The following is an 11,307-nucleotide window of genomic DNA, read 5'->3' as shown; positions in this document are numbered from 1 at the left end:
CAAAATTTTCCATTGTTGAATATTTGAGTTCTTTTATGTTTAATCATAGATTATGGAAGCTTGATGATAGTTAAACTAGTTTTGTAAAGTGATTTTTGACAAAAATGCAAAATAGGGATTAAATTGTGAAATTGTAAAATTTTGTGGTTAAAAGTGTGAAATAATGAACGATTTCAACTGCTATTAGCATATTAGAAATTCGGCTGTCATGGGTTATGGTCTAATTGTGTAATTTTGCATTTTTATGTGTTAAGGACTAAATTGCAAAGTAGTCAAAAGTCTAGGGTAAAATTGTAAATTAGACAAAATGAATGTTTTAGGCTAAATTGAATTGAATGAAAGTTTGAATGATTTAATTTGATATAATATAGATCAAGATAAGCCAAGATCGAGTTTAGATCGAGGAAAGGAAAGATCGACGAGTAGCCGATAGTTTTATCCGAGATTTCGAGGTAATTTGGTATAATTAGAATCAAACTTTTCTATACTTGTATTTGCTGAAATGAATGTATATAATTGAAATACTTGAAATATGAATGCCTTAATGATATATTGTATTCGTTACCGATCCCCGTTTGAACTATATGAATTTATTGGATACGAGTGACATGTTATTGGGATTATCGTATTAGTTGAGCTCCTTCATTTGTTGTAGACTCACCACAGCTCGTATGAGCTTACTAATTCAGCTCGTAAAAGCTTACTATTTCAGCTCATTGCAGCTTACAGATTCAGCTCAAAAAAGCTTACTGTTCAACTCAATAGAGCTTACCGTTTTCAACTCAATAGAGCATACTGTTTATTGGCTCAGGAGGAGCTTACTGACCATGACTCGAAAGAGCATGTATGATGATGAATTGATGGATTACTGACTTTGTTCACTCGACTATCCTTTGAAGTTTTAATAAGTTCAACAGGCCAAAATACTGTTTATACGGATAAGTTATGGGTTATACGTGATATTAATTTTATATGTATGATAGGTGAATTTTGAGTTAATACAGAGTATTGTATTAACGGATGATTTATGTCTATGTTAAATGACTAACATGTGATGACTATGTGTGAATAGGTGATGGTTAAATTGAGTTGTTGGTTTGATTATGTATACATGGTAAGTTTAATTCTAAATTATATGGGCTTACTAAGCTATAAAGCTTACTCTGTTTCTTTTCTATGTTTTATAGAGGCTCGTTGCTCGCTTGTTTTAGACAAGTCAGAGTTGCGTGTCACACTATCCACTTTCCGATTGGTATTTTGAACTTGTGAATTTATGTAAATATAGCATGTAAAAGCTAGTTTAATAGAAGTAGTTATGTTTTGGTGTCATGATTTGAGAATGATTTTGTATATAAGTTAAACCATATGATTTGGCTTATTTTGGTATCATGTTTTGATTGCATATATGTGCTTAAAGATGGTATGTTTTGGTATGGTAATGTTTGAGTGAAAATATGCAAGTGAGGTATTGATATGAATTTGATGGGTGAATGGATTATACATGAAGATGGATAGGTATTTGGATATGAATTTGCTATGTTTTGATATGTTAAATATTGTGCAATGAAATGGTTATTTTAGTTGTCAATTGGGTTGCATAATGATAGTAAATGCTTGCGTTTTAGGGTGGCAATATGGCTTTGTAAATGACCTATTTTTGTCCACACGGGTAGAGACACAGGCGTGTGTCTCAGCCGTGTGCAACACACGGTTAAGTTACATGGTCGTGCATCCCCTACGGTACCCTACAAATTAAGTCAATATACCCTACAGGTTTGACACGGCTTAGACACACGGGTGTGTCCATTGGCTGTGTGTGTCACACGAATTCATACACGGGCATGTGATTGACCGTGTGACATAAGTTTGTATGCCCCCTAAATGGCACATGGCCTAGTACACAGGCTTGTGAGGCCATTTTGAAAGGCATACGGCCTAAACACACGGGTGTGTGGCTGGCCGTGTGACCCAAATCAGTATCATCTCCAATTTTTACAGGGCCTGGCATACAGGCGTGTCCTCGGCCGTGTGACACAAGTTAGTATGTATGCCCTGTTTCCACACAGTTTATGGCACGGGCGTATCTATTAGCCGTGTGAGGCATACGGCCTGTTCACATGGGGGTGTGATATTTGAAATGTTGAAAATTTTATAAGTTTCTGAAATTTTTTATATGTTATCAATTTAGTCCTGAATGCATGATTAAGGCTTTGTATGCTTGATTTAAGTATATAATGAATATGAATAAGTGATGTTTATTGAAATGTAATGTTATTTGATAAATTATCATTCTAAACTAAGTTATAAGTCTGGTAATGCCTCTTAACGTATTCCGACAACGGTTACAGGCTAGAGGTGTTACATTTGTTGGTATCAGAGTTACGGTTTAATCGATTCTAGGACTAACATAGCATATGTGAATCTAGCTATACATGCCATATATAAAAATATGATAGTGTGATGTCTCCTGGCATTTCCAAATGTGTTTTTATATAGTAATGGATCCTGAACAAGCTGTAGCAAACGACGTAGAAAGTAATGCGCCAGCACCCGCTCAAGAGACAACGCCTTACTGAATCTAGACCTGTGACGAGTAGTCATGGTGGTGAAGTTAAAGAAGCCTTCTTTCAGATATTGAATGTGTGGTTCACACAGTATATTCGTACGAACCCAGCTATTCTACAACCTCCACCCTTGCCTATTCCCCAACCAATCCCTGTAGCTCCTCAAGGTATCGATCCTTTGCGATTAAATAAACCACCTATTGATAGAACACGGAAACACAAAGCTGAAGAATTTAGAGACACTATTAATGATGATTCTAAGAGAGTCGAGTTTTGGCTTGAGAACACTATTTGGGTATTCAGCGAATTATCTTGCACACCCAAAGAATGTATGAAGTGTGTTGAATCACTATTGAGAGATACTACGTATAGTGGTGGAATAACTTCATATTTGTAGTTCTGCTAGTTGGGATTTCTTTCAAGTCGAATTTAGAAAGAAATACATTAGCCAAAGGTTCATTGATCAGAAGAGAAAAGAATTCCTTGAATTGAAGCAAGGTTGTATGACAGTTACAAAGTATGAGAGGGAGTTTGTATGATTGAGCAAATATGCTCGTGAATGTGTTTCTTCTGAAGCTATAATGTGTAAAATATTTGAGGATGGATTGAATGTAGAAATCAGAGTGTTGGTTGGAATTCTTGAGCTGAAAGAATTAGTTGTTCTGTTTAACTGAGCCTGTAAAGCTGAAGAGATTTGTAAAGAGAAAAGAAAAACCAATTCAGAGGCTAGAGAGTCTAGAAAAAGATTTACGGGCAAATCACATCAGTTAACATCAAAGAAATTTAGAGACTATCATCCTCGTTCTACAGCCTCTATGGGAATTTTTATTAGAGATAGAAATGTGAGACAATCAAGTTCAAAACCTCAAGCGACATCTGTGGCCAGTGTGGGAAGTGTTAGAAATGCTAGATCTGAATGTAAACATTGCAATAAGTGACATTACGGTAAATACAGATTTGTGAGTGGAGCTTGTTTTAAATGTGGATCTTTTGATCATTTCCTCTATGATTGTCCAGAAAAGTTCGCCGCTGAAAAAGAACAACCAGTGAAAACAAGTAACACGACTACTAAAGGGAGACTGCCCTCAAATACTAAAAATGTGAGTGGTAATCGAGGTGCTACGAGAGATTCAACTGTTAGATTTGAGGCACGAGCACCTGCCAGGGCTTATGCTATACGTGCACGAGAGGAGGCATCAGCACCAGACGTTATTACCAGTACTTTTTCTCTTTTTGATACTGATATAGTAGCACTGATAGATCTTGGATCAACCCATTCATATATCTATATGAATTTAGTATTTTAAAAAATTTTACATGTCGAGTCTACATAGTTTGTAATAAAAGTATCGAACCCCTTAGGCAAGTTTGTTTTAGTTGATAAAATTTGTAAGAATTTTTCTCTGATGATCTGGGGTTACTGTTTTCATGCTGATTGGATGCTTCTACCATTTGATAAGTTTGATGTGATTCTGTGTATGGACTGGCTGACTATGCACGATGCAGTTGTGAATTGTAGATAGAAGACTATTGAATTGAAATGTCAAAATAGTGGGATTCTTCGGATTGAGTCTAATGATTCGACTGAATTATCTACTGTGATATCGTCTATGTTAGCTCAGAAATATTTGAGAAAGGGTTATGATGCATATCTTGCATATGTACTGGATACAGAAGTGTCAAAATCAAAGATTGAATCCGTATCTATTGTTTGTGAGTTTTCGAATGTATTTCCAGAAGAATTACTAGGTTTACCGCCAATCAGAGAGGTTGAATTTGGTATTGAATTAGTACTGGTAACAACTTCAATATCAATATATCCGTATAGAATGGCTCTAACAGAATTGAAAGAGTTGAAAGCTCAGTTGCAAGAATTGACAAACAGAGGTTTTGTACAACTGAGTTATTGTCCCTGGGGTGCACCGGTATTGTTTGTGAAAAAGAAAGATGGTACTATGAGAATGTGTATTGATTATAGACAGTTCAATAAAGTGACTGTAAAGAACAAATACCCTTTATCGCGAATTGATGACTTATTTGATCAGTTGAAGGGAGCGTCAGTATTTTCAAAGATTGATCTGAGATTGGGTTACTATCAGTTACGAGTCAAAGAGTCAAATGTGCTGAAAACTGCGTTCAGAACAAGGTATGGACATTATGAATTCTTTGTTATGCCTTTCGGTTTAACTAATGCTCCTGCCATTTTTATGGACTTGATGAATCAAATATTCAAACTGTATTTAGAAAGATTTGTTATTGTATTCATTGACGATATTCTGATCTATTCACGAGATGAATCTGAGCATACTGAGCACTTGAGAATTGTGTTACAAACTCTACGTGAAAAACAATTATTTGCAAAGTTTAGTAAATGTGAGTTCTGGCTCAAATAGGTTGGATTTTTGGGACATATTGTTTCAGCTGACGGTATTAGAGTTGATCCGTGCAAGATTTCTACTATTGTTGAATGGAAACCTCTGAGAAACATATCTGAAGTCTGTAGCTTTTTGGGCTTAGCGGGTTATTATCGAAGATTTGTGAAAGGATTCTCAATGATTGCGACACCAATGACTCGACTATTTCAAAAAGATGTGAAGTTTGGATGGTCAGAAAAGTGTCAGCAGAGTTTCGAACAGTTGCAAACACTATTAACAGAGGCACCAGTTTTGGTTCAACTTGAATCGAGTAAAGAGTTCATGATCTATAGTGATAAGTCATTAAACGGACTGGGGTGTGTTTTAATGCAAGATGGAAAAGTTGTTGCTTATGCTTCCTAACAGCTGAAATCACATGAAAAGAACTATCTGACACATGATTTAGAGTTGGCTGCAACTGCGTTCGCATTAAAGATTTGGCGACACTACTTATACGGTGAGAAATGCCATATTTATACGGATTACAAAAGCTTGAAATATCTGATGTCATAGAAGGATTTGAATTTGCGACAACGAAGATGGCTCGAGTTATTGAAAGATTATGACTTTGTGATTGATTATCACCAAGGAAAAGCTAATGTAGTTGCTGATGCCTTGAGCCAAAAATCATTGTTTGCATTACGAGCCATGAACACCCAGTTGATGATATTTGATGATGAGTCTATTTTAGCTAAATTAAGAGCTAAACCAATATTTCTTTAACAAATTTTTGAAGCTCAGAAAGATGATCATGAACTACAAGCTAAACGAATTCAATGTAAGTCTAATTTTGATTCAGAATTTCATATTGGAACTGATGACTGTTTAATGTTTCGAAATAGAATTTGTGTACCGAAAAATATAGAGTTTATTCAGAAAATCCTATTGATTTTCTGTTCATCCAGATAGTACCAAGATGTATAACGATCTGAAGCAAATGTATTGATGATCGGGAATGAAACGAAATATATCAGAGTTTTTATTGAAATGTTTGATTTGTCAACAAGTCAAAGCTGAACATCAATTTACTGCTGCCTGTATTGATTCCTGAGTGGAAATGGGATAGAGTCACTATGGATTTTGTATTGGGATTGCCCCTAACTCCGAAAAAGAAAGATGCTATCTGGGTTGTCATTGATCGACTAACAAAATCTGCTCATTTTATACTGGTACGTACAGATTACTCTCTGGATAGACTAGCTAAATTGTACTTGTTTGAAATCATATGATTACGTGGTGTACCACTATCTATTATCTTTGATAGAGACCCAATATTTATCTCAAGATTCTAGAAGAAATTACAAGAAGCTCTTGGAACGGAATTGAATTTCAGCATAACTTTTCATCCCCAAATTGACGGTTAGTCTAAAAGAATTATATAGATACTTGAGGATATGTTGCGTTGTTGCATTCTCTAGTTTGAAGGTAGCTGGGAGAAATACTTGCCTCTGATTGAATTTGCTTATAACAATTTCCAAACGAATATAAAAATGGTACCGTACGAAGCTTTATATGGTCACAAGTGTCAAACTCCGCTATACTGGACTGAACTGAGTAAGAAAAAGATTCACGGGGTTGAATTAATCAGAGAAACTGAAGAAAAAGTGAAAATGATTCAAGATAGTTTAAAAGTAGATTCGGATCGATAGGAATCCTATGCAGATTTGAAACGTAGAGAAATTGAATTTCAAGTCGGAGACAGAGTGTTTTTAAAAGTGTCACCATGAAAGAAGATTCTCCACTTTGGACGTAAAGAAAAATTAAGTCCGCGTTTCATCGGGCCGTATGAGATTGTTGAAAGAATAGGGCTTGTAGCATATCAACTAGCTTTACCATCAGAACTTGAAAAGATCCATAATGTTTTTCATGTTTCGATGCTACGTCATTACAGATTGGATCCTTCACATGTGATTTCTCCCATCGATGTAGAGATACAGTCTGATTTATCGTATAACGAAGAACCGATCAGGATTCTGGCTCATGAGATCAAAGAGTTGAGAAATAAACGTATAGCTCTAGTGAAGGTTCTTTGGCATAAACATGGGATCGAGGAAGCTATGTGGGAACTCGAAGAAGCTATGCAAAAACAGTACCCTAACCTTTTCACCGGTAAGATTTTTGGGGGCGAAAATTCCTAAGGAAGGAGAGTTGTAACAACCCATTTTTGAGTCAATTCAGAATAGTAGTTTTGAGACCACAAATCCGAAGTTCAAATATTTATTTTATTATTTTATTAAGGTTTACAGCATGATAGAATTATTCTATGAAAGTTCCGTTAAGAAATTTTACCGTTTAAATGCTTAATTCGGTAAAAAAGACTAAATTGCATAAAGCGAAAAATATGAGTTCTATAAGTTAAAGGAACCAAATAGCTATAGAAATGAATTGAATAAGCTTTTCATGGTAATTATACCATTATTAGAATGGATGGACATATTTAGACATTGTTTAAATGATTTTTACATGTTTTAGTTAAGGTTAGTCTTGTAAATTAGTAAATTTTGTCATATTAAGTAAAACAAAATGAAAATTATGGTTCTATTCATCATCTTGACCGAAATTAAAGAGGAGAAATCAGCCATAGATAGGTTTTACATTTGGCCAAGCTTGAATCCTTGATTAAGGTACGGTTTTGACTCGATTTTTAATGATTTTTACGTTTTTGAGCTCGTTCCAGCTTAATCTAGCTAGCCCGTACCTTAATTTTTGAATTTGTTCATGATTTTGAAATGTGCCATTGTTGAATATTTGAGTTCTTTGATGTTTAATGGTAGATTATGGAAGCTTGATGATAGTTGAACCAGTTTTGTAAAGTGATTTTTGACAAAAAATGTAAAATAGGGATTAAATTGTGAAATTGTAAAATTTTGTGGTTAAAAGTGTAAAATAAAGAAAGACTTCGGCTGTCATGGGTTATGGTCTAATTGTGTAATTTTGCGTTTTTATGTGTTAAGGACTAAATTGCAAAGTAGTCAAAAGTCTAGGGTAAAATGTAAATTAGCCAAAATGAATGTTTTAGGCTAAATTGAATTGAATGAAAGTTTGAATGATTTAATTTGATATAATATAGATCAAGATAAGCCGAGATCGAGTTTAGATCGGGGAAAAGGAAGGATCGACGAATAGCCGATAATTTTATCTGAGATTTTGAGGTAAGTTGGTATAATTAGAATCAAACTTTTCTATACTTGTATTTGCTGAAATGAATGTATATAATTGAAATACTTGAAATATGAATGCCTTAATGATATATTGTATTCGTTACTGAGCCCCGTTTGAACTATATGAATTCATTGGATACGAGTGACATGTTACTAGGATTACCGTATTGGTCGAGCTCCTGCATTTGTTACAGACTTACCACAGCTCGTATGAGCTTACTGATTCAGCTCGGAACTATTTAGCTCAATAGAGCTTACCGTTTTCAGCTCAATAGAGCTTACTTTTTTTTGGCTCAAGAGGAGCTTACCGACCATGACTAGAAAGAGCATGCATGGTGATGAATTGATAGATTACTAACATTGTTCACTCGACTATCCTTTGAAGTTCTAGTAGGTTCAACAGGCCTAAATACTGTTTATATGGATAAGTTACGGGTTATACGTGATATTAATGTTATATGTATGATAGGTGAATTTTGAGTTAATACAGAGTATTGTATTCACGAATGATTTATGTTTATGTTAAATGACTAACATGTGATGACTATGTGTGAATAGGTGATGGTTAAATTGAGATATTGGTATTTATATTTGTGTTGCTTTGATTATGTATAAATGGTAAGTTTAATTCTGAATTATATGGGTTTACTAAGCTATAAAGCTTACCCTTTTTCTTTCTATGTTTTATAGAGGCTCATTGCTTGCTCGTTTCAGACAAGTCGGAGTTGCACGTCACACTATCCAATTTCCAACTGGTATTTTGAACTTGTGAATTTATGTAAATATGGCATGTGTAGGCTAGTTTAATAGAAGTAGTTATGTTTGGGTATCATGATTTGAGAATGATTTTGTATATAAGTTAAGCCATGTGATTTGGCTTATTTTGGTATCATGTTTTGATTGCATATATGTGCTTAAAGATGGTATGTTTTGGTATGGTAATGTTTGAATGAAAATATGCAAGTGAGGTATTGATATGAATTTGATGGATGAATGGATTATACATGAAGATGGATAGGTATTTGGCTATGAATTTGCTATGTTTTCATATGTTAAATATTGTGTAATGAAATGGTTATTTTGGTTGTCAATTGGGTTGCATAATTGTGGTCAAATATGATTGTATATGCTTGTGTTTTAAGGTGGTAATATGGCTTTGCAAATGGCCTATTTTTGTCCACACGGGCAGAGATATAGGCGTGTGTCTCAGCCGTGTGCGACACACGGTTAAGTTACATGGTCGTGCATTCCCTAGGGTACCCTACAAATTAAGTCAGTATACCCTACAAGTTTGACACGGCTTAGACACACAGACGTGTCTATTTACCGTGTGTGTCACACAGATTCACATACGGGCGTGTGATTGACTGTGTGACATAAGTCTATATACCCCCCAAATGGCACATGGTCTAGTACACGGACGTGTGAGGCCATTTCGAAGGGCATACGGGCTAGACACATGGGCGCATGGTTGGTCGTGTGACCCAAGTCAGTATCCTCTCTAGTTTTCACACGGCCTGGCACACAAGCGTATCGTCGGCCGTGTGAGACAGGTTAGTATGTATGCCCTATTTCCACACGGTGTAACACCCCTTACTGGTGTCCGAGGCCGGGACAGGATATGAGGCATTACCAGACTTAAACATATATAATCACATAAAATCAACCATAAAATTTTGTCTAAATCAAAAATGTTCAAACATATTTATAACGTCCCTTAAACGGGCTTATGAGGCCCTATACACGCATCAAAGATGATTCAGGACTAAACCAGAAACTTTAAAAACTTCTAGGAAAACTTAGAAAATTTCTTCATGAAACAGGGTCACACACCCGTGCGGGTAGGCCGTGTGGTCACACATTCCCGTGTGGCTTGGGACACGCCCGTGTCCTCAGCCCATATAACTCTCTATTTATGACATCATCACCAAATTAGGGGCACACGGCCAAAGCACACGCCCATGTCCCAAGGCTATGTCCCTCACACGACTGAGACACACAACTGTGTCTCCACCTATGTGACCAATTCGAAGTTAAATTATAAGATGCAGGGGACACACGGTCGGACTACACGCCCATGGGGGCAGGCCATGTGTCACATACAGCTTTGACGCACGCCCGTGTGTCTATCCGTGTGGACAAATACAAGGCTATTTTCCAAGCCATTTGCCACCAATAGTTGTACACATACACTTATACATCTCTATAGCAATTAATATACTTAATTGAGAAATTATATATCCACAATCAAGGCTCAAGCATGGCAACCTCACAACAACACATGCATGCACATGACATTTCTCTTATTCAAGTCCAAACTTACCAAAACACATATAATATATATAATTGGTTTACCTCCAATTTATTCATTTATATCATGATTATCAACATGCCAAAAAATCTAATTTAAATCTTCAAGCATTCATGCCTTAAAACAAAATCTATGCCTTCAAAGCATTGGCGCATACATGTATACAAAATTTGATTTACGACCATTTAAGCCATATAAGCAAATTTGCATAGCTACCCACAACATCAATCTGTTAACTATTACAAGCCAATATATTTGGCTAACTTATAAAGACATATTCATAAAGTGACTTAGTCCCTATACATTCCATAAACTTAAGAGGGTTGCATCCATTTTTACCCAACGTGATAACTTGATAGTGTGATGACATCTCCGGCAATCTCCAACCTGAGCTAGCAAAAATTAACCTATAAGAGATGGGAAAGGGAGGGGAGTAAGCTATAAATTTTAGCAAGTTCATATGAAAATAATAAGAAATTTTATTAATATGCTTTTACCAAATTCTTACAACATACGCTCAAGGTATCACAATTATAATTGCATATTAATCCACAATTTGATCAAATTCCAGTCAAGCTGTCTACTCGAGTCATAAATACTAAATTATTTATATATGGATCTATGGAGATCCAATTTAATATCTGTTAATTTTCCCTAAAACTAGACTCACATATCTACACCATAAAATTTTCATGATTTTTTGTTTATCCAATTAGTACAGTTTATTCTTCAAAGTTACACCTTTTTCACTGTTTGACAATTATAACCCCTCTTCGCTAAAAATTAATTATCTTCTCATACGGGATTCGAATGATGTTCCCGTTTGATTAATTTGAAAATAGACTCATTAATTAGTC

The sequence above is a fragment of the Gossypium hirsutum genome, chromosome A06 (assembly GCF_007990345.1).
Source record: "Gossypium hirsutum isolate 1008001.06 chromosome A06, Gossypium_hirsutum_v2.1, whole genome shotgun sequence".
Lineage (NCBI taxonomy): Eukaryota > Viridiplantae > Streptophyta > Magnoliopsida > Malvales > Malvaceae > Gossypium > Gossypium hirsutum.
The sequence above is the reverse complement of the archived record's forward strand: the minus strand, read 5'-3'. Positions refer to the sequence as shown.